Source organism: Eretmochelys imbricata, chromosome 7 (genome assembly GCF_965152235.1).
Source record: "Eretmochelys imbricata isolate rEreImb1 chromosome 7, rEreImb1.hap1, whole genome shotgun sequence".
NCBI lineage: Eukaryota > Metazoa > Chordata > Testudines > Cheloniidae > Eretmochelys > Eretmochelys imbricata.
Window position 1 is genome coordinate 78,383,921 of NC_135578.1, and position 23,485 is coordinate 78,407,405.

The window sequence follows — 23,485 nt, forward strand, 5'->3', positions numbered from 1 at the left end:
GAAGTAAGAGGAGAAAACCAGGACACACAATTTTACCCCACTTATTTTGGGAAGAGAAGAGGAAATAAATTCTCAAGGAAGTTGAATAGTTCATTTTGTGAGGGAGGCATTCATAATAATTTAGCAGAGGAGTATGTATCTATTTAGCTGTCTCTCTAATGATTTAACAGATCGACAACATGAAGACATTTCTGCTCCTCTCCTTCAATGAATTTCATGATGAAACTGTTAGTGCTCTCCCAGCTATAATGCAGACTAAAGATGAATATAAGTCATCTGAACCATTTCTAGTGGATTTAGCCTTTTGACTCTCTTCATGCCAGGATTGTACATTAAATAGTATAGATGGTATCAGCAGCAAGCTGTTCATACCATCACTATGCAGGATGCTGCCAGAGAAGCCAGCTGGATTGCTTTTGGGTGGTCCGGACACTAAAATACATGAATAGAAACAATTTTTAAGAGAATGCTGAAAAGAGTTAAAGACTGAGAAACTGGATGCTGCTCTGTCATCTGTGAAGGAAGCGAAACTGGGAGCTGAAGCACATGATGGTGGGGAATGCCAGCTGGCTTGCACTGAACGTTCTCAAGCTGTTTCTGTCATTCTCAACGGGTGGGACAAACCCAAAAGCCCCTGAAGTGGTGGAGGTTAAGCCCATGAGAAGAGCATTTTTCAGTTACAATAGCTATTTTTAAGTCTGTAGCTTGGAGGGGGAAAGGGTTGAAAAAAGTCTTCTGTTTATGATTAGGGATTGCTTAAAATATTCTTTCTACCCATCTATACAGACAGACATTTTATTTCACTCTTCTCTTCAAGTTTTCACTATTTTTTAAACTTATTTGTATTAAAAAGGTGTGCATTGTGTTTTAATCTGTACATCACACCATCCACACAACACTATTTCCTTTCCTTTTTATGAGAAAAGAAGGTAACAAAAACCAAAATCCTTCAGCTTTCTTATGCTCTGTGTGATGAGTTGGGACTATATCTGTACAACTTTAGAATTCTGGCTGACACTGTGAAGTTGTATTATGAAAACCTGCTGTATCATAAGTGCCTACATGTATTTGTATATCTACCACTGCTGACAGGGCCTGTAGCACGTACACACCAGACAAATACAACAGAAGATGCTTAGGACTTAGCAGCCTTATTCAGATGAAAACATCTGAGAACAATAGCTGCTGCTAGTTTAGCAGACTCCTCTGAAGGGAGAGAAGGTGGTAGGAGCAATGGAAACTTATCAAAGGCAGAACAAAGGCAGTGTGGGAATTTAAATTCCTATCTTTGCTAGATACTACAAATCATGGACTGAACACATACTGGAGTTATGACTTATTTCAGCTATCTGTAAACCACGAAACCTCCCTTCCAGCTGCTTTCCTCCTCCACCCCTTTTTTTTCCTCCCTATCACTGGAAGGGTGTTAATAGGCCACTTCACCCTTGGAAGGCCCCTTGAAATATGTGTTAACTACTTATGCTAAACATCTGTCCCACCTTGTATTTACCTGTGACTCTGAATAAGTTTCCCAGACCTGAAGAAGAGCGCTGTGTAAACCTGAAGGCTTATCTCTCTCTCCAACAGAAGTTGGTCCAACAACAGATTTAATAATTTTATTAAGATAATGTTGAAATAAGAAATGGTACAGAGTTCAAGTATAGAAGTTTCTGGTTGTCAGGGAATAAGGTACAGATTATCAAGGGGTGCGAAATTATTACCTCACCCACTTTCTCTCAGGAGTTAAATAAGGGAATACATAGGAACTGCGAGCCAGACAGGAAGTGGAAGCATGAGGCAGAAGAGAACAAGACCACTCAGTATGTAACACCAACCTCAGTGAGGAGGGGGCCCTACCTGTGCCCAGAAGGCACCAAGGACTCTGAGCAGGGATCAGTACTCTCCTGTATTTTCAATGATTAGTGCTTTGCATGATTAAGTAAAACAGCTGCAATTTACAGTGCTACAACTTTCTCACTCAGGGTGTGAAAAAACATTCCCTGAGCGCATCAAGTTTCAGCGCTGTAAAGCACCAGTGTAAACAGTGCACCAGAGCTGGGAGCCATGCTCCCACGGCAGGTAGCTGCGCCCCTCATGGAGGTGGCTTTTTAAGAGCGCTGGGAAAACTCTCTCGCTGCATCACAACCACACAAGGCATGTTTACAAGTGCAGACTAGCCCTTAGACTCTGTGCAAGTTTTGCATTAACTGTTTCACAATTGCTGTGTGCCCCTGAGAAGGTTAAACTGCAAACCAGAAGCTTCAGACCTTTGGGGTTGAGTTTTGGGAGAAGGGTGTATTCAACTAACTCGAGTATCTTGGGGCGGGAGGGTGTCAGTCCTGGGAGCCTATAGCAGGTGGGCTGAGGAAGCTTCATTTCTGAGAAGGGGCAGCAGAGAGAGTCAGTGCCTAGGAAATGTGCCAGAAAGGCCCAGGTAAGAATCAGTACTGCAGCCTGCATTGGCTCCAGAAGCTCAAAACACCTAGTGATCCGGAGCAGCAAAAGGTCTGGATTCCCTTCACAACAGTGCTAGTGGATGGCCAAGATGGGGCACTTGTGAGGACTGTGAAACCCTGTTCCTGCTCATAACAATGAAACAACAACAGGAAAGTGGAAGGATGGTGTTACATACATGCCTAATACCTCTAACTAGAGAAATTCAGAATGTATTCTGAATTCATTCAGAATGTGGGCTGAATAAAAATTTTACCAATGCCACAGCCTGCATTTTGGAGGCAAATTTTTCATCATCAGTAAGGCATATATATTTATAACCATCTTTAAAGATGGTTACACTTTTGACCTTTCAATGCTGACAAATGACGAACCTTTAGAAAAACAATGCTTTGCAGTACAGAGTTACTCTTCCGTCTTCACTTTGCATTACCATCTCTCACACATTTAAGTTCTCAACAACTTATATCTTGATATCTGGAACCCTCAATATGTTTGGGGTGGACAGACTGACCTCTGCTTACCCTGATGAAATACTGAGGTACAGTAAGACCCAGCTAAATGATGGTTTCATTTTTTCCTCCCATCTATTCTGGTTAGCGGTAGACTTTGAAGAAGCAGATTTACACAGATGAAAGGGTCCAACAACAAAAAGCTGGCAAGGTATTTTCAAAGCTTTTTGTGTCAGCCATTTTTGACTTTTTAAAAGGACCCATAGAGAGGAACTTTTAAAGATGGTCATGTGCACACCCTTCCACTTCCTTCCTTGTGTGGTGAAATACCCCCTGCAGGAAATGTAATGAATGTGAAGAAATGGAACTGGAATTTGTGCTAACCTCCCACAGTCAGCTGTGCAACTAGCCACCCTCTGTTCTTGTCTGGGGTCATTTTATGTTCATAAACTCTTTGGGTAAAATTTAGCCTACAGAAAAGGTTACAAAGTAGTGTTTGCAGGCCCTGCAATACTAATGCTGTTGTCCTGAGAGCAGCAGGCAGTGTAAGAACTACTTCCACCATTGGTTACTAGGCAACCATAATAGGAGCCTGTGGGTTCACTCCCTGCTCTGTTCTATCCAGACAGTGAGCAGAGAAGCAATAAGATTATTTGTGCTGTGCACATTTTGTGCTTCTGATTCTTATATGTATTTTGTTGTGGGAAACATGTTTTAAAGGATTTGTTGTTGTTTGTCCACAATATAATACAATTGATCTTGGCCTGTGAAAGACTGATATTGCCAAATTTTCAGATAAAGACACCATGTTGATGACACCACACACAGCATATATTATGCTTTAATTCTTCATGTCCTCTCTTTTTAGTTTCAAGCAAACTACAGTATTTAAAACAAAGGAACATAATAAGCAGCTTTGCTGCTATAATTCTGGTTCTTTCACCAGCAAGGAATATTACAAAATGAATTTATAATTGCTTAAATGAATGTGTTTGTTGGATATTACATATTGTACGCATGGTGTTTCAGAAAAGGTACAGATTACAGTTTTAACTACTCAATCTTGGTTATACTTAAAATTTATAAGTTTATTGTAAATTCACTGATATTTTTAACAAACCACTTATTGGAACCTTATACCTCGAACTGCCTAGGTAGTTAGCTGATTTTTTAAAATAAACATCCCAGTTCACAACTATCCAACCTCTTAAAAATCAGTACAAAAACTGATTAATGGAGTCTTGCTTCTCAAATGCAATATTCAGAAATAATTGTTAAGGTTAGAATTTGTCTGAAAACAGCAAATTTTATCTATGTTTAGGAATAGTGTAGGTGCTTAGTTTGAACCAATGAAGTGTTTAATTAAAGGGGGGGAGGGGGGACACGAAATCACACACTTCCTCGTATCTATTCTGTTGTGCCTAGATATTTAAGAATTCTCAATTTAAAACACCAGAAATGTCTACTATAGGAAAAGTTTTTTTTTTAATACAATTTGCTATAATGTTTTTCAGAGAAAAGGCAAGCTTACCATTGTGTTTGTTGAAAGGAAAAATATACATACTACCTTACTACACTGAGATTTTGCCCTCATAAGCAGTAATTTTCAAGTCAGTGTACTGCTTAATAGATGGTTGAGTTTTCTGTATCTTACTACTTCTTCATTCAGTTGTTTGCTTTAGTACTATTAATCTACATATTTATACACTGATTTTTCTTGAATACTGGAAATTCCTTATGATGAACTCAAACATTGTTAAACTCAGTTGTAGTGAGTCAAAGTCTGTCCTGAATTTTTTCAATTCATAACAATGTGCAATTTGCAGGTCTATTTATAATGAACCTCTGCTTAGTGTGAATTTCTGTGAAATATACAACTTCACTGTAATATACCATAGTATTCATGTTTATAGATTGGAATGTGTTTGATGACACAACAGTATGCGTAAATTTGTTATTCTTCAAAGAAAATTTTAGTTAAATACAACTACTATCATGGTGTCATTTTCATGCTGGGGCTAAATGGTGAAGTGCTGTAGAATAATATACTAGATGGATATCTGATGACAAGTTGAAATCTTTCACTCTACAATAAAAGCAAGCATAAAATTACACCAGTTGGAAATCTCTGCTCAGGAGAAGCCCCAGAGGTAATTAGCAGGACTGGAGAAAATCAGAACTTAAGTGAAATTTTAGAGCTGCATGGGGAAGCAGCATATCTGTCTACATTATACCAGACTCAAACTAATATTAGTGGGTAATTTTCTAAATGCTTGCAAGTTTTTGCTTTAAAAAAAATTAATATGCATTCATACCACGCAACAGTATACAGTACACCCTCACTATAACAAACCCCTGAGGAGCCAAGCCATTTGGTCATTATAGCCAGGGGTTTGTTATAGGGAAAGAGTCCTGCTGCAGGGCGGGGAAGTGGGAGAGGATTGCTGACACTTTGAGCCCTGCAGCCAAACTGACAGTTCCTCTGGCTCCCATGGAGCCCCTGCTGCTTACTGCTCCAGGGCCGGAGCTGTCTGCCCCCCACCTACCCCTGATTCTGGCCCCGGGGTTGGAGGAGTTGCCTGCCCCCCTCTGAACCCCTGCTTGCAGCCACGCGGAAACTGTCTGCCCCACCATTTGCAGCCCTGGGGCTGGAGGAGCTCTCAGCCCCCTCACCGCATCAGGTAGGGCTGGAGGTAGGATCCAGGGACCAAGTTGGCTATAGCTCAAGGTTTACTATTGCGAAGGGCATTATAGCAAGGATGTACTGTATGTTAATGGAAAATATAAACAATTTTAAAGTACATTTGCCATATTTTGGACCCAAAGTACAAAAAATATTGATAATTTGTCTTATGTATCACGTTTCATACTCATATGTGTTCATTATAGATATACAGTAGGATAGTGAATATATAACAAACATTTTTACACCCACCACTTACTGTGGGTAACAAGACAGAATTTTCATGTCATTGCTAAACCGGTTTGCCTCGATCCTCTGCTTAAGTCTGACTTTTCCCTAGAAGCAAAGAGTCTTGCCATAACAAAGAAATACTCGACTAACAGGCCTGACCATCCCAGATTAACGAATGAGAGTCGCACTCAGTCACACACAAAATTTTCACGTAAGAAATAATACCTGCTATATCCTTTATACAGCAATCAAAATAAAAACTGCAGGTATGTGATTGGTAGGCAATCAAAAATTATAGGGTGATAACTACTGCATTACATGTTCAGGATCTTGTAGGAACAAATTATAAATGAAGGGCCTCAAAGAAACTTCTTACTGATCTGTGAAGAAATGGACTGGCTTAAAAGCAGCACCCATACAGACATGAAAAATGGAAATCCTATAATGACAAGAAACATAGATGTATTACGTAAATCCATATATGAAGTGCAAGATTTACTAACCACGTAAGATGATGAAGGTGCTATAAGAATCACCAGATGCTGTGACCTAGCTGTTATATGTATCCCATTTTTTGAAAAATAAGTACATTTAATGCTTGTGAAAAGGTGCTGGATCTACTATCACAGAAACTAAAGTTTACTGATCCACACAGCAGATATGGGTGGCATAGGAATCTGTGGTTCAAAATTCCTCAGTTAATGTGCCTCTAACCCTGTTCTGGAGCAAACACTTCTAGAGGGGAGAATAATTTAGTCTCCTTGCCTACTCAATTCTTATCCTTTCTGCTAAGACTAAAAGGATGCCCATTGTGCTGTTTTGTCTGGCTTGAGCACTTGTCATCTTGAAACTGGACTAAGACAACAACCTCATTTCTTCCAGGCCAGAAGACAGATCATCATGTTAGATGCCAATGTGTTTTATGACAACTGATCTGAACTGATCTGAGCAGGAGTCAGACCAGTGATCTACAGGAGAAAGGTTCTAGGAACATCTATTTCCCAATAGTAACATTATGATGAATATGTTCATTATCTCAATTACAATGGAAATAGGCCAGAGGTTGAAGCACAGGATATGAAATTTGGAGTCACCCCACACAGGTTTAAATCCAGCTTGTTTTGACTGTCACTAAAATTTGGCACCTAAGTGCCTAAATACCCTTTGAAAATGAGATTTAGGCTCTTAAATAAGTTAGGCATTGCAGCAATCAGCACAGCATGACTAAATACCTTTACAAATCTGAGCAAACGGGGCTGAAACTAAGTGCTCAGACTACTACCATGATGTGTAGCAAAAAACAAAACAAAACAAAAAAAACAATGGGGAGGGGGGTGAACCTAGTTCACCATAAAGCTTTAAAACAGTCTCTAAGGCTTCCATGCTGAAAACACAACTCTGTTAGACTCCAAAACAGAGGGTTAAATATATTTAGGAAGGATTAAAATAGATCTATCTTTGCATACTGGGTTCTTAAGTTCTCCATTCAGAAATAGGTTAATGGCATTGTAGAACGAGCAGGAGAACAAACTTATCTCCTGAACTCCAGGAGTCTTACCTCTGTTGCTTCTAGAAAGCAAGATGGCATTTCTAAAAAGTGATGAAAACAGAAACTAGTTTAGACTGTATGCTCCTTCAGGCAGGGAAGGAGCTCTCATCTATTTTTTCACAGTGCTCTGGGACACCTGTCATTGGCCGCTTTCGGAAGATAGGATACTGGGCTAGATAGACCTTTGGTCTGACCCAGTATGGCTGTTCTTATAATGTATTTTACAGAAGGATTCCTTTATATCCTAGGAACACTACTATTCAATATTTTTATTCGCACATTCTAAACAAAAATTATTGGTCATGAAACTACACTGTCCCTGGAAATGGGAGGAGGGATGTGCTTCTGAATACTGTTCACAAAATATATGCCAGTAACAGCTGACTACTTAAGTCAACAAATACTTACTATAATGAAACCTTAGTTCAAGTGGTCAGTGAGCTCAGCATCTTGGTATACAGTACACAAAACATACAAAATGTGTCTAGTTAGATCTAGACTTTAGGTTCCATCAGTATGTTAAAAAGACTCTAATATCAGTAATCTGTTGGTTACCGTGTCAGTGAAATAATAACTTAGATTCTTATTGTAACCAAGTAATTTTCATTTGATGGTTCATAAATTGGGGATCTCAGTCCAGCAGTGGACAGCTGAGATGCATGGAACAATCATTTCTCTCTCACACTCAGTGACGATCCTCTCCCTGTCAGAAGGAGGAACCTCTGGAGGCAGAGGTTAAAGAAATCTTACACTAGTGTCCACTATATGTTATTGGTCATACTAAAGAGACAAGGTGGGTGAGGTAATATCTTTTATTGAACCAACTTCCGTTGGTGAGAGAGAAGCTTTCAAACTACAGAGAGCTCTTCATCAGGTCAGCTTTGTGAAGCTCAAAAGCTTGTCTCTCACCAACAGAAGTTGGTCCAATAAAAGATATTACCGCACTCACCGTGTCTCTCTAATATCCTGGGACTGACACAGATACAACTCTGCACTGCTTGTACTACACCTTTTCAGTGAAAACAGGAATTCAGTTTCTGATATCAACAATCTGGCACAAAACTCCTCTCTCTTTAAAATAATAAGTAAAAAATATCTGTGACTCTAACTCCTCTTATGGAAGAAAATAAGAGATTGAAATGTCTTCTAAAGACAAGTCAAGGATTAACAACTCCAGGTAAGAAGATCCCGACTCTAGTGTAAACAAAAAACTCCTAAACCTAAAAGCAGTCTCTGCAGCATCTTTAACCTTCAAATACCTACTTAAAAAATTTAATAGATACAAATGTTATACTAGATAGTGTATCCTACTTCTTTCCATGCTGTAATTACAATAGAGTATTAATTATAAATAATTATGATGTAGCCAGCATTTCATGTGACAAGTGCACATTTTTCAAGAATTACTGTATTACTTCTATACTGATTTACCACCCCAAACAAAACTCCCGTTTTTTTGGGGCAAGGACAAAAACCGCCCTGGCACCTATCCACTACACTTATTGCATGGCTAGGTGATAGAAATCAGATTGCTTTACAAGATGCAACATTCTTCCTCATACATTCACTTTTGCTTTACTGTAAATTTGCTCAGATTGTTCTCTGAGAATCCAAAGCAACCTACTGCCAAAATAAGGATACTTGCCACAACTGAAATGAGCAAGATTGGAGGAAATAAACTCTCATGAAAAGCTGAAGACAATTATACCAGGCATTTTCTTAGTAAACTAAGAACAAATTGGAAGATTGAAGCTGGACTCAGACAAATAGTTTTGAATTTGCTTAGGTTCCTCAAATATTAGTGATTCACGACAAAAGCATCAATCATTAAGTGAACTGAAAAACAGAATTCTATCTATATAGGTCTTATTTCCATTTTATTTTTTAAGCCATGTATTTGGAAAAAATACTACAGTAATTTTGAAGGAGGGAGGAACATTATTGTGGTGTTGATCAGCGATTAACACTCTCTCTCAAACAGACTCAAAGTATAACCTTTGTATAACCTACAATAGACAGCCCCCCAAACTGAAGCAAATACTCACCAGCAACCACACACCACACAACAAAAACACCAACCCAGGAACCTATCTTTACAAAAAAGCCCATTGCCAACTCTGTCCACATATCTATTCAGGGGACACCATCATAGGGCCTAGTCACGTAAGCCACACTATCAGAGGCTCGTTCACCTGCACATCTATCAATGTGATATATGCCATCATGTGCCAGCAATGTCCCTATGCCATGTACATTGGCCAAACTGGACGGTCTCTACGTAAAAGAATATATGGACACAAATCAGACGTCAGGAATTATAACATTCAAAAACCAGTCGGAGAACACTTCAATCTCTCTGGTCACTCCATTACAGAACTAAAAGCTGCAATTCTTCAACAAAAAACCTTCAAAAACAGACTAACGAGAGACTGCTGAATTGGAATTAATTTGCAAACTGGACACCATTAAATTAGGCTTGAATAAAGACTGGGAGTATATGTGTCATTACACAAAGTAAAACTACTTCCCCATGTTTATTCCCCCCCCCTCCCCACTGTTCCTCACACGTTCTTGTCAACTGCTGGAAACGGCCCACCTTGATTATCACTACAAAAGGGTGGTTTTTTTTTCTCTACTGCTGGTAATAGCTCACCTTAACTAATCACTCTCCTTACAGTGTGTACAGTAACACCCATTGTTTCATGTTCTCTGTGTATATAAAATCTCCCCACTGTATTTTCCACTGCATGCATCCGATGAAGTGAGCTGTAGCTCATGAAAGCTTATGCTCAAACATATTTGTTAGTCTCTAAGGTGCCACAAGTACTCCTTTTCTTTTTGCAGATACAGACTAACACGGCTGCTACTCTGAAACCTATAATAGAGAGACAGCTTATGGCAATTTGCATTGGACTGATTATAGTCAGAGTAAAAAAAAGAAAATCAGTATTCTATCCCTTTTTATTTACTAAAGAAGAAATGTTTTGAAATCTTATCTTTCAAGAAAATCAAATTATGTTTTTCTAAGGATTCTGGCGACCAGATCCCTCACAAACACCATGTCTTAAACACATACACAACTACATACTGAAAGTACTCTTCTAATTTATTAGGGCTATGATTAAGAAATCTGGAATGCTGGAATTGTGAAAACACACTTAGAAACAGCAGCAATTATCCATTTATGTCACCCATGAGGGGGGAATCAGACTATTTTTTAAAAGAAAATGAACTACTGTAATTCAGTCTTAAGAGAAGAACAATAAATAATCAAGTACAAATGCACTACTTGAGTTTCAATGACCAAATCACATCTCCAGTAGAATAGACAATATACTGTTATCTACTCCATAATTAGCTGTATTAGTTAACTTTTAACAAACAGGTTAGAAATTTTATTTTGAAGGAGGATCTGTGACACAGTATATGTAGTTTTTTTCCCCTTACAGATTCACCACTAAAGTCTGTGAAATGGTGAGCACCTTCTGTTTCCATTGACCAATGGGAAATGAATGGGCTCAATATTACACAGGATTTGGCCCATAAAAAGCTTTTTAAAAATAACGCACAGTGGATTCAATTAAACTGGATGACTTGGACTTGTATACTACCCATATCTCTTACCTGATAGGGCTGAAAGGCACTATCTTCAGTTACAAAATCCAGTTGTTTGTCCACAAGGAATTCTACTGCAGTGATTGACCTGTACACACTTTTTCCAACCAAGGGCTTGAATGTCTGAAAAAATAAAATGAACAAAGCTAAAAATTTCAAAGAACCAAGATAAGATTTGGCTCCTCCTTTACCCCATTGTTCCAGCAAATATAAAGTCACATGTGTTATGATAACCCAGTTAATGCTTAATTATCTCTTGCTCATTCAGAACAACTAGTCATTTAAGATAGGAACCTGAATGTATTTTGCTGGTTTGTTTGTGCTGTCAGTGGAAAGACTAGGGTGAGAACACAGAACTGCAATACATAGTCTTCCTTGTCCACATTGCTGTTGAGCAAGAGAGTGTTTACCACAGAAAATCAATGTTCCATTTCAGAGCACAGGATTTTACCCTGGCCACACAGCTGCATATTCAGGTCGCCTCTTTCAGCCTGCAGGTCAGGCTTGCACAGCAGCATCTGCTTAAGACAACATGGTGGAAGGAAATGCAGGCATGAGACTGCACCCTTCATCTCTGCTGAATTCTCTTCCACCATGCTTGGTCAGTTTCCCCATTCTCCTGTTCTCTGACACTTATATTGCCTCTCCTACTTTCATCTTCCCTTCTGCACTCCCTCCAGGCTACATTACTCCTTCCCCTACCAGCAATCAGACTCAGCTGCTCCAACACAGCAGCCTCAGACAAAACAGCTTTTAAGCCTCCAGTGACATGATCTTCTCTCTCCTTGGAGGGCTTCTTCCACACTTACAGAGAGAACTATCAGCTCCTGCACACTGACTCAGAAGGATGTGCTTCTCCCAAGTGGAAATTCTGCCGCCTCCTCTGGCTCCAAAATGCTTTCGTACTCTCCCATTTAGTGCAAGAAGGAGAATCTTACAGAGAATGAGTGGGAAGAAAATATAACTGGGGAAGAAGGTTCCCCTTGAGCAGTCACTCTGATCAGTGGGGGTGGAGTTTCCCGGACCAGAAAAAGTATAGTGACAGTGTGACTGGACAGGGGTTTACCAAGAGGAGGAGTTAGATGACAGATTGGTGAGAGGGAATCCCAGGAAAGTGACTGAGGGTAGCGGAAGGAGATATGATGAGGTTGTGAAAATGGGCTGACAGTAGAAAGAGGAAGTGATTAAGGGACAGGGGGAAGACAAGAAAGGGCACTTTCAGCAAAGAAAGTGCAAAATGCAATGAAAAAAAGAAGGGAAAGAAAGAGCAGATGAAGAAAACTGTACAAGACAGAAAATCAGGAATGAGGGAATACAGGCAATAAAAGGAAAATACATCAAAACCGAGAACGTAAGGTAAGAATACAGGAGGAAAAAGGAAAAAAATAAGTAATATACATACACTCAAAATGTATAATATAGAGATTAGTGAAAATGCCACATATGTGTGAGAGTATATGTGCAAGTGAGGGCGAACAGATAGCTAAAATAACGTGCCTGGGACAATCACACACAGAGTTTTACTTCGGTCACCTAAACAGTGCAGCAATCATAATCTACACTGATATGCTGAACATGAAACAAGAAAAACTGGGAGCTAGCATCTCCGTAGCACCACTCCATTAAAACGTCTAGTATCTCACCAACCAGGCAGGGGCTTCTCCATTATGAATCACTGTTCCACAACATGACACGCTGAATCTGTCTCTCCAACCCCCCTTTTTTTTTTCCAGTTGAAGTGCAAATAAGAAATTTCACACTTGCTTTATTTAGCTAAATCCAAACAGGAATATACTATGAAATCATCCTAAAAACAGACTTATTTCTTCTAGAAAAAGAATTCGCTGTACTAATAACATCTCTAAAATAATAGAAATGGAAACAAAACCCCACCCTCTTAAATAATTAAAAAAAAACCTGCAGAGTTTAGCAGGTCTGGCACTTATACAGCAAACGAGGAAACATATTCCCAGAGCCATGTATTAGTTTATTTTAACTATGTCCTATTTGGGGGAAGGGAGCTACTTTCTCTATATTTACCATGCAGATTTAGCATGCTACATTGCTCGTTTCTGTATTTTCTCAATTATAATCCCTTCTATTACTGTCTCTGAGAAGGAAAAAACTCATCAGCCAATCAGCAGTCCTCAAAAGTATGATAGCCACAAGAGATTATTTGAGGGAGGGGAATGAAGATGAGAAGGGGCAGAAGGAAAGGAAGAGAGAGAAAAGAAAGAATGTGCTGGAATGTTGGGCAATCATGGATCCTCAATGGTTTGTAATTATGTAACTTCTAATACTTTACAGAATTCCTTTACTCAAGTTGTTTACATATAGCTGGCCTTGGAATAGTTAGTCTTTTGAGTCAGTAAAGAATGGAGTTCAAACCCTATAATCTGGAACAAGCCATGTGTGCAAAAATAAGTTTTAAAGAACAAGCAGTTTAATTTAACAATTCTGATGGTTTAGTTTTTCTATTTACTATTTAGCATCTGCATATTTACATATACTCTGCTTCTTCTTCAAACTGATTTTTTTACATTGCCTTAAAAATTTAAGTCAACAAAAATGATTCTGTATACATATATCTGTACATAGAATGTAATTAACTAAACAACAACAACAGCAACTATCTGGAGTGTGACTTAATGCTTGTCTTTGAGCAATACTACATAGTAAGTTACATATAAAACACCAGTTTATCTGATAGCAGGTATTGTATGAACTGATCCCAAATCATGTATCTGTGAATGTTGTTCTCTACTCAGAAAAGTAATTTAATACCTACTAATTTAGTTTCTCTAACCCCCTTAATAGGCCAGCCCAGACAGTCTGGGAATATAAATCCTCCTACAAGCAGACAGACAGAAAATAAACCAAAACTGTGCAATGCCACACCTCCCTAGAACAGGGGTGGCAGGCCAGCTGAATGTGCTTAGCTTGAAATTTCCCAAGCAGTAATGGAAAACATTCTTATATAAAACATCTATAAAGAGAAGTCAGAATTCTTGGAAAAACAGTCCAGATTCCATCAGTGAGACTCCAGAACTGGAATGTAGTAATGGATTTGGAGAAGCAAAGCATCAAGTAAAAACACTGTCATTCTCCAACTGTTTCTTCATTTTTCTACCTGCCAGCACAGACAGTGGGAATTCCAGTAAATAGTATCCCATGCCACAAGAGACATAAAATGGGTAAAAAAAAAACAAAACACAAAACCTGAGAGACTAATCAACTACGGCATGAAGGACTCAGCGATCAGAGTCAAATATATAATGACAAGAAAATATATACAAGGATGTCCAAGTGGCCTCTTTACAAGACTACAGAAAAAAAGCTTCTTTACAAACCACAAAGTCTCTTGAGAAACACGTCTATGTGCTGGAAATGGGAAATACTGAACATCTTCAGCCTACAACCAATCCTCCTTTACATGGGCAACAAAACATAGCTTTCCCTTTTTATTTCTTGTAGCTATATGATTCTAGGACTTAAAACCCGAAAGGCCTCAATTAAGCAAAGCACTTAAGCACATACTTAAGTCTATATCTATTCAAAACAGCACATAGGCACATGATTAACTTTAAGCAACATAGGACTTTGGAGTTTTTCTGAATTGGTGCCTCCAATCCTGTTTATTTTACTGCATTGTGATCCAGTGCTTGGTCAAAAGAAGTTCCATGGATACAAATGCTTTAGTTTCTTTATTACCAGTGTCATTAATAATTAATATATATAGTGCCTAAATTGACTTGCTCCTTTGTTACATCATCAAATAATGATTAATACAGCTTTGTACCAGTGCATGCAGCAAAGCACCTGCCTGGAGGGGGCATCTAGCATAGCTCTCAGGCTAACACCACCATATAACTTTCAGGCTTTTGTGACCTTGATGCAGAAATTGGGTGGGTTAACATATTTAATAAATTACTCTCATTGCCTAACAGAGTGTGGGTCTTGTAGACAAATTCCCCTCACCTCTGCAATCACACAAACCATCTCACCCATTTATGATCACTGTAACAACTATAGATATTGCTTACATAAAGTAGTAGTATCAAGAAAATGTATAGTGTATTTTTTAGATCTATTTAACCCAATTAAGCAGCTGGAAACAAAGTAGTCCACTACTATGTGACCAACCAGCTCTCTGAAGACCATCAGCAAGAGCACATAGGGCACCAGTGGGGTCCATGGACCTCAAACTTGAGAACTGCTGTGTATAGACCGGTTTCAGAATAGCAGCCGTGTTAGTCTGTATTCACAAAAAGAAAAGGAGTACTTGTGGCACCTTAGAGACTACCAAATTTATTTGAGCATAAGCTTTCGTGAGCTACAGCTCACTTCATCGGCTGCATATAATGCATATAAATAATAGAATATTATTTTTAGAATGTCTACATTATTACAGTGGCTAATTTTCATTGCAAGGAATACTCAAGTTATAGCTGAATAAATAATTGTGTGGTTAGTTCATTAGGGTATTTTCAAATGTTTAATATGAATTATTATTATTACATCTTGTTTAGGTGGGTATTGAACTCAAATGCCTAAAACCCCACTCTTCAGCTCACACTAAGGTCATTTAGGTATTATTCTTATATGGTGTATTGGCCTTGTTAAAATACCCATTTGCCTAGTAAACATTTACAGCATTTTATCCATTAAAAAGTATTGAAATTAAGTAACTGTTACTGTTTTTAACTAAAAGTATAACATTAATATTCACCAGTTTTTGCTTTCTTTAGCAAAAAAATACAGAAAACTTGATACATTTTTTATTTAAAACTATAATACTTGAAAAGATCATTCACACTAATTTTATATATGCTAGTAATTAAACTTACTTTTCTATTTATTATTTTCTAGTCAAACTGTTTAATTAAGATAACACAAACACTGGCACGCTCTCATTATGCTGCTTCATCATTAAACCTCCAAACAGCTATATTTTTTCCCAATAGCTGTTTGTTGCCATGATTTATACTCAGAAGTAATTTTATCAAGTAGCAAAAGATAAAAGATAAATAAAATGGGTTTTGAAATTCAAGCTCATTTCTTATAACCTCTCTCATATAAAAGAACCACAGGTTGTTGTATTTCCTGTAAGAGAGAGCTAGTCATTTTCCAATTTGAAAAACACATAATTTAGGACACATCCCAGCTTTTCAACTTAGGTCAAAGGGTTCTGGGAGTAATGTTTAACTACTGTTAGTACTGGCTAAAACTAAAATTATTAGCACCTCAGGGGTAATTAACAAGAGTTTCCAATTCTTTTAGGCCAAACTGGTGGGGCATTTTTGTTTTTGATATATCAAGCTGTGATGTACACAAATTCCTTCAACTATTATTTAAATAATTTGTTTCTACCATAATACACAAGTTCTACGGTACTAAATGACCTGAATCTACAAAAAGGTAAACTAGATATTTACATTTAAGTAACTGCACTGATCTCGTAAGTAAAAAAAAATTTAAGTATTTCATACACAAAAAAATCATGACACACATACCTTTATAATCAACTAAATACATTCCGATATACAAATTTATTTTAGTATTTACTACATGCACTAGATACATTTTCATCTATGAATAATTTCTAACATGTTCTCCAAAAAAAATGAAGGGCACATCTAAAATCATCTAAATTCAACATACACCCAGTTTTAAGTGGCAAACAATGTATTCATTATTCATCTAAATACTTAAGTCATCAGAAGCATAATCATGTGTTCTACTAACATGCCAACACACCATCTTCATATATGAAAACAAGAAATTATGTATGCATTTATTTTAATAAAGCAAAAACTTAAAATTCTGCTAACATTATTCTGGCTTTTCCAGTGAATTAGTACTAAATATTTTACCGGTCTAAGTGCATTTGGAATGTAAAGAAATGTAAATAGAACATGTGCATAATAAGTAAGTAATTCAAGACTGGGCAGATCTATCATTCTGCTAGGTACTTCTACAGCCTTAGGGAGCTGCCATCTGATGAAAGTCACTGTGGAATACAATTCTGGCCACAAAACAGCCTATAATTCAATACTAATGCAGAAGACTGAAAGTAACAGAAAAATTGCTTTTATATTCTATATTCAGCACTGGAAAAGAATATCTACCTACTGGTTACGCAAATGGCACTAACGTGTTAACTAGAATATCACATATTGAACCAAACTACAATAAATTCCCAATAGTGTGTGGATGTCTGCCTTATTATGGCCTACCACTACATAGGAAAAATGCTTAGAACAACTGTATCCTGTTTGGAGTTCCATGGTGCACTACATTCCATTCACATGAGAAAAAGCAGACCAGATGAGCCTTCCCTGAAAGGCATTTTTAAAATAAATCAGCCACAGTCCTTACAACACAATTGAGCTGCTCAACACACACCATGTTGAAAACACACCATTTAAAATGTAACAGGAAATACATACATCGTTTACATTATTTTTTCCATGATTTTTTAATTTTGACTGTACTCAATCCTTTAAATATTTTTAGAAAATTACCTATATAAAAATAAGTTTTTGTTGACACCTTTTGCATCTCACAAATATGAGGTTTGCAAACAAATATTAATATAACCAATATCTTAATATGATACTGCAAGTTTTATTTAACATAACATTAGTGTCCTGTAGGAATGTCAAATCTAATCTCTCAGCCAGACAGGGCTTTGGAACAACCACCACAGTTGTTAGAAAATACCTGGGGTGCTATAAGAAGAAAAATCAGCATATCTGGAATAAAAAGTCAAACTGTTTAAAAACACTGAGTGAAGTAAGGGCAACACCATACACAGCCTACCAGCAGCTTCTTATACTGTATCTTATATATACACACACACAAATACATACATATATATATTTTTATATATATATATATATACACACACACACACACTTTCTCAATGTCCTAAGAGAACTGAGTTTTATTAAAATTATTTTTAAAGTGAAATACTGTTTTGCTATATTTCTAAAACTGAGAAATCTCAAATAGCCCATTCCACACTCAGTGAAGAAAAAAATGTATCTAAAACTTAAGTATTAATTCAAAAAAGACAAGAAAAGAACAAAATATAAATCTTACTTTGTCCTCGACAGTCTCAAAGTAGCTTTCTTACAAGTCATGGCAGTCAGATATCTGGTAAATCTCCCATTTGCTCTAGATCAGTGTTTTCACAGGATCTCACCCACTCATACACACCACTTTAGTCTTCAAAATCAAAAGAAAATGTTTTTAATCAACTATTTCCGGATTCACTTGCATCTTTGACACTGAACATTCAGAAAAGCTAGAAATGAAAATCAAGCCCAGGCTGTAACCTAACAAGTATTCGACGAGCAAATCCTGTCTCCGTCTCAGCCCTGGCACGGAGGCGGAGTACAACTCGGTCTTTGTCATCAACAGTGTGGTGTTAACGACTGAGAAATCCTGCAGCTGAAGCACTACTGCGTCCCCAGATCTGGGTCATGATAATTTCTGCCGAGCCTGCTTACATAACCAAGCAGACACTCCAAACAGACAGCACATCGAGACAGCAGCTAGATATCCACAGAAAAAAAGCCTCTCGAAGGATACTTCTCTCTGTCTGGAAACGCAGTGCAATAGCTTCCAGCAGCGCAGACACCCAAATGAGAAACCAGCTCTTTGCTTAGGGCATGTTGCAAGAAGGGAAGAGGCGGTGCTCTGTAAACTGTAACTAATCCCCCGTCACAGGTGGTGATGGAGTCACTTCCAGCACGAGTCACATTACCGATTACTCATTTGGCTGGCCAGAGAGAGTGGGTCATAATTTTAACTACAGACAAAGCCAGACTAGTGGCGAGACTGACAGCTCAAGTTTACCGTCCTTGCCATACAGCAAATGCAGATATCAAGTTTTCACTTTCCCGATTTACTTGAAAGAGACAGGGTTTAAGAATACAAATGGTAGGCCTCTGGTGTCTGTCTCGCTCCTAAAGGAGAATGTCAATTTGGATTCTAACACCCTAGCCATTCTACAATTTTATAGCAAACTGCTACCAAACAATTCTGATTTCCTAAACTGTTTTAGATAATAAACAAGAACCGGTATTGGATCTAACTCTCAAAACAATCTAATCTCTAATTGTTAGCAAAGATAAGTAAAATGCAATTTGTGCAGTGTATTATTATTTTACAAAATCTAAACTTTCTTTTTTCAAATCTCAGTGTAATAAACAATGTAAACAGCTTTGATTCGGATTTTTTTTAAAGAAACACACCAGAAACTTAACTTAGTTTGCTGTTCATTCACTATTTATTATTATTATAAAAGTGCCAACAAATAGCCCTAAAACTGGGGAGGGGGAAAAAAAGATGGGTGCAGGATAACAGCTTTAATACAGGACTGATTTAAGACCAACATGCACTCAGATCAGAAGACGGTAAGGTAAAGTACATTCACAGCCAGGGGATTAAGCTATACCTCTTTTGCTGCTACAAGCCAACCACACTGCAAGATGAAATGGATTTGTGAAGTCTGGCAGGGTTTTACTATTTGGAAGCCCTTTAGTTTCCCACAATATATGTTAACAGTTTATAACTGATGCAAAAGAAAAGGGGAGTTTTAAGTGTACATTTTTCCCCTCGCTTTCTGAATACAACCTCCTAGCTGCTCTCCACTGCCAAATATTTACAACTCAATAAAAATGTGTGTTTTGCTGCTTTTGTACAGGAATTGCCAACTTACATATATAGTTACAAAAAGACATGACAGATTTTATTTGATAACTTGCCATAAATTACTGTAAATTTGATTCTACATGCTTTGTGCTTTTATTAATTATCGTTTGCATTAAAAACAGAACGAACAATGCACCAGACTTTCTAAAGAGGAAAAAATATGTGTGAGGTGCAGTATCTAATATAAAAAACCGTTTCCAAACAATTATTCTAAAAATTCAGCAATTATGCTCATAATCTACTCTTCAGTTTTAGTTCACATACACAGCAGGTAGAAAAAAATCATAAGGAAGGCTGGGATTACCAAACATACAGGCATTATTTCCTCCAAACTCTTTAAACAAAAAACAGTGGTACATTCTTTATTTTATGGAGGTCCGGGGAGGGGGACAGTTTGCCAAGAAAATAATATGAAATCAATTCTTGACTACCCCTGTTCTCATACTGAATTATTCCAAATGACAGACATAACAGTGAACTGGAATGCAATAAATATACCAAGACATGAAACCATAAAATTATGTGAGGTTAAAAATTAAAGGTGAACTGAAAGGTCTTTTGCCCACTAAAGACATTCTTCAGGGTAGGGTTTCTTCCATAGCAGTTCACGACACCTTATACACAAAACCAATGCATCAAACCATGATATCTGTGCTCACTTTAGGACATTACCTAGCCTAAATTAAGGCTGCATAACTGCACTTTAGTTCAACGGGATTCTTAACCTCTCCTCAGAAATAATTTGAATTTTGATATTCCTTGGCCTTCTAGGCCTGCCAGTTCCAAGTGATAGAATCGGAATGGCTCAACCCAATTGCCACATATGGCAATCAGGGTTTTAGGAATGTTTTAAAGACATTTCTGATACCTGCAGACTGGATAATTGTTTGATTTCAATAGCTAGAGAAATCAATTTAAACAGGCTGCATGGGCCCCAAATTACATCTTTAGCAGAACGCACCCAGGGAAAGGTGATTTCAAGGGGTCTATTGGACTAAACAAACCTCTTCACAATCAGAGTTATCTGAATGTGTGGGGAAATGTTTAGGAGGGATGGATAGTACCTTCTTCCACCACTGGCAGATGATCAGAGGTGGAAGGTCTCCTAGATATACTTGGCCCTGCCTTAGTACAGGGGGCTGGACTAGATGACCTCTTGAGATCCAGTCCTACAATTCTATGATTTTATACTCCTAACCAGCAGTCAAAGATATAAGAGCTCTTCCTCACCCCCACCAAAGAAATATTTTAAAATAAAAACTCTAGTCACATTAACTTCACTAGATTTTCTTTCTGCTATCTTTTTTTTTTTTTGAAACATTTCAACTACTTTCACCAGCACCAACATTGGTCATGAGAAGAGATGGCAGTAGAGAAAGAGAAACAGCACTTCTTTAGACTTTATTTACATCAACTTCATACATTTCTGAGATGCTCATCAATTCTCTGGCACTGAGCAGAACTTCCCTCACTCCCTTATGCTTCAGGGATAATCGTATCAGATAGTTTAGCTCTGTGAAAGCTTCTCATATTGACATGACTTGGAGTTGTTGGCTCAGCACCTATAAAAATCAGGGCTTTAGCTATTAGCGGTATCAGCAGCTCTTTCAGGGGAAACAGAACCTTGGCTTCCCAACTTGTCAAGCAAGCAAGAAACAAACAGCAGTATTTTGTTTTGAAATTATTATTTTTAATTCTATACCTTCACTAGGCTAATACTTTGCAATCTTCGTTTTTAAAAAGCATTTTAGTTCAACCTTTAATAAGATGACTGTAGTTGTAGATCTCCCTAAAGAAAAATATACTGCTACTTCTCTTACTAATTACTTCCATTCACCTAGGCCTTCCCCCGCACCCCATTTACTAAGCCTTTAAGTAAGAGTTCCACTGCTGCAATTTATTCCAGTATTGAAACAACTGGAATATGCCTGTTACAAAGCACAATATATTTTTGTGATATTTAATTCTGAAATTCTGAACTCTCTGCATAACATCTGTCACAAAGCAGACAATTCTTAATAATGTCCAAGGCAGGCACTTGTTAAAATATAAATCACAAGGCTGTCTGGAGGGTTGACAAGTTTGAGTGTTTGGACAAAGATTTATTAATAGACTGCAACTTAATAACAAAGAAAATTAATATCTGCTATGGCAATGCTTTTGCACACTAACGAAAATATTTTGCTAAAAATACTTAACTAGAACCACATATGCATGGAATAGTAGCTAAAAGTAAATGATAAATTAGTTTCCATTTTAATATTTCATTTTACAGTGTTCTCGATGAAAATCCACTAACCATGTTAAGGACCTCTATATTCCGAGATAGTTAAAACTGGTGCAAACAGCTACAGTAGGTCCGCTGCACCAATATAAAAAGATTTATACCAGTGTGCCCTACTCTTGTAATTTACAATATTTTTGTAAATAAAACCACTGAAGATAAAATTAATATATCACTTAAAAATGAGGGTCTTGTAACATGGAATATGTAGGTGACTTATTTCTGAGACTGATAGAAAACACTAATATCTGAGTTTGTTGTTGAAAAACACGAACTTATACACTTGAACAGCAGCTTATTTTACAGTTATATACATTTCAGCACTAGTTTAAATCAGCATTTGCTTCATTTCACAATCAGGCATAAACTCTGTCCAACGATCCATATCATAAACTTAAAAAACAGAGCTGTCTTTGTTCCTTGGCACTGCCAGTCCCCTATGGAATCAAGCAGCACACACAAGTGCAGTTGGCAAACAATCCATGACCTTCATTTACTGTCTTGGCTTAATGCCATAGGATTCATGTGTTACTGGTAACATAGTATACCTATTTTACAGAAAAACCTTCAAACTAGCTTAAAATCCATGAAAAGTATCCAAACATTTCAGCCATTAAAGAAAACTGTATTGTAATTTGTAAATTTTGCTACTATTAAAAATTTATTTGGTATAGTCCAAGAACACACCCAACTCTTTTAATCTGATTAGACAGACAGACAAACAGAAGTGAGACAATGTATTTTTCAGATTTTGTGTTTTTAGAATTTGGGATTTAAAAAAATCTAGGTGAAATAATGTAACAGCAATTTCAGTTTTACAATTAATTTTTTAACCCATTCACAAAGATGGGAGGGAGGCACTTTGTAACCAGTTTGATTATTTCTCCAAGTAATCTTTAAAACTTTCCTTACACAAAGAAAGCAACATACAATAGTTGCATGTTCAATGCATTTTCAGTCATGTTTGTTCATTCAGGTCCTACCCAAATTTTGAACAGTATTTATATGCAAAACTACAAGGGGAATGTTTGTTATTGGCAGGGGCAGCACCTCATTCAGCTTCTTTGTTGTAGCGGAGGAAGGAGGAGGAGTCTCAATGGCAAGCTGAACCTCGTATCTGCAAGATGTGAGCCATTGGCCTTCAGGTAGGCTTCTGGCATAACAGCCAGAAAACAGCATAAGCATGGGTAAATTAAAAGCATACATGGCACACCAGGAGCTTTATGGTTTACCTCTATGTTTATTTGGGTTGAGGGTGAAGTTAAGAGGTTCACCTTCAATACAGTGCATATCAACATAAATTTATTTATTAAGTGCATTATCATAATGCCCAGTCACTGATCAGGAACCCCTTTTGGTAAGTGCCATACAAACAGACTAAAAAGATGGTCCTCACCCCGAAGAGCTTACAGTCTAAATATAAAACAAGAGACAATAAAACGTAAGCAGACAGACTAAAAGGGGAGTACATCCTTGACCCATCAGCTGTCTTCCAC

At 37.5% G+C, this 23,485-nt stretch overlaps 1 protein-coding gene across 3 annotated transcripts in view; it reads right to left on the reverse strand.

Moving 5' to 3' along the window:
• JMJD1C (jumonji domain containing 1C) overlaps positions 1-23,485 on the reverse strand; it is a 209,243-nt gene that overhangs the window by 105,940 nt on the left and 79,818 nt on the right. For 2 of the 3 annotated variants that reach the window (XM_077821652.1, XM_077821655.1), the window contains exons 1-2: positions 18,089-18,542; positions 10,994-11,107 (exon numbers count right to left, since the gene is read on the reverse strand). The gene's annotated coding sequence lies outside the window, so the exon portion shown is untranslated. Of the gene's footprint in view, positions 1-10,993; positions 11,108-18,088; positions 18,543-23,485 lie in introns of those variants that run through there. The other variant, XM_077821654.1, reaches the window with a different exon arrangement.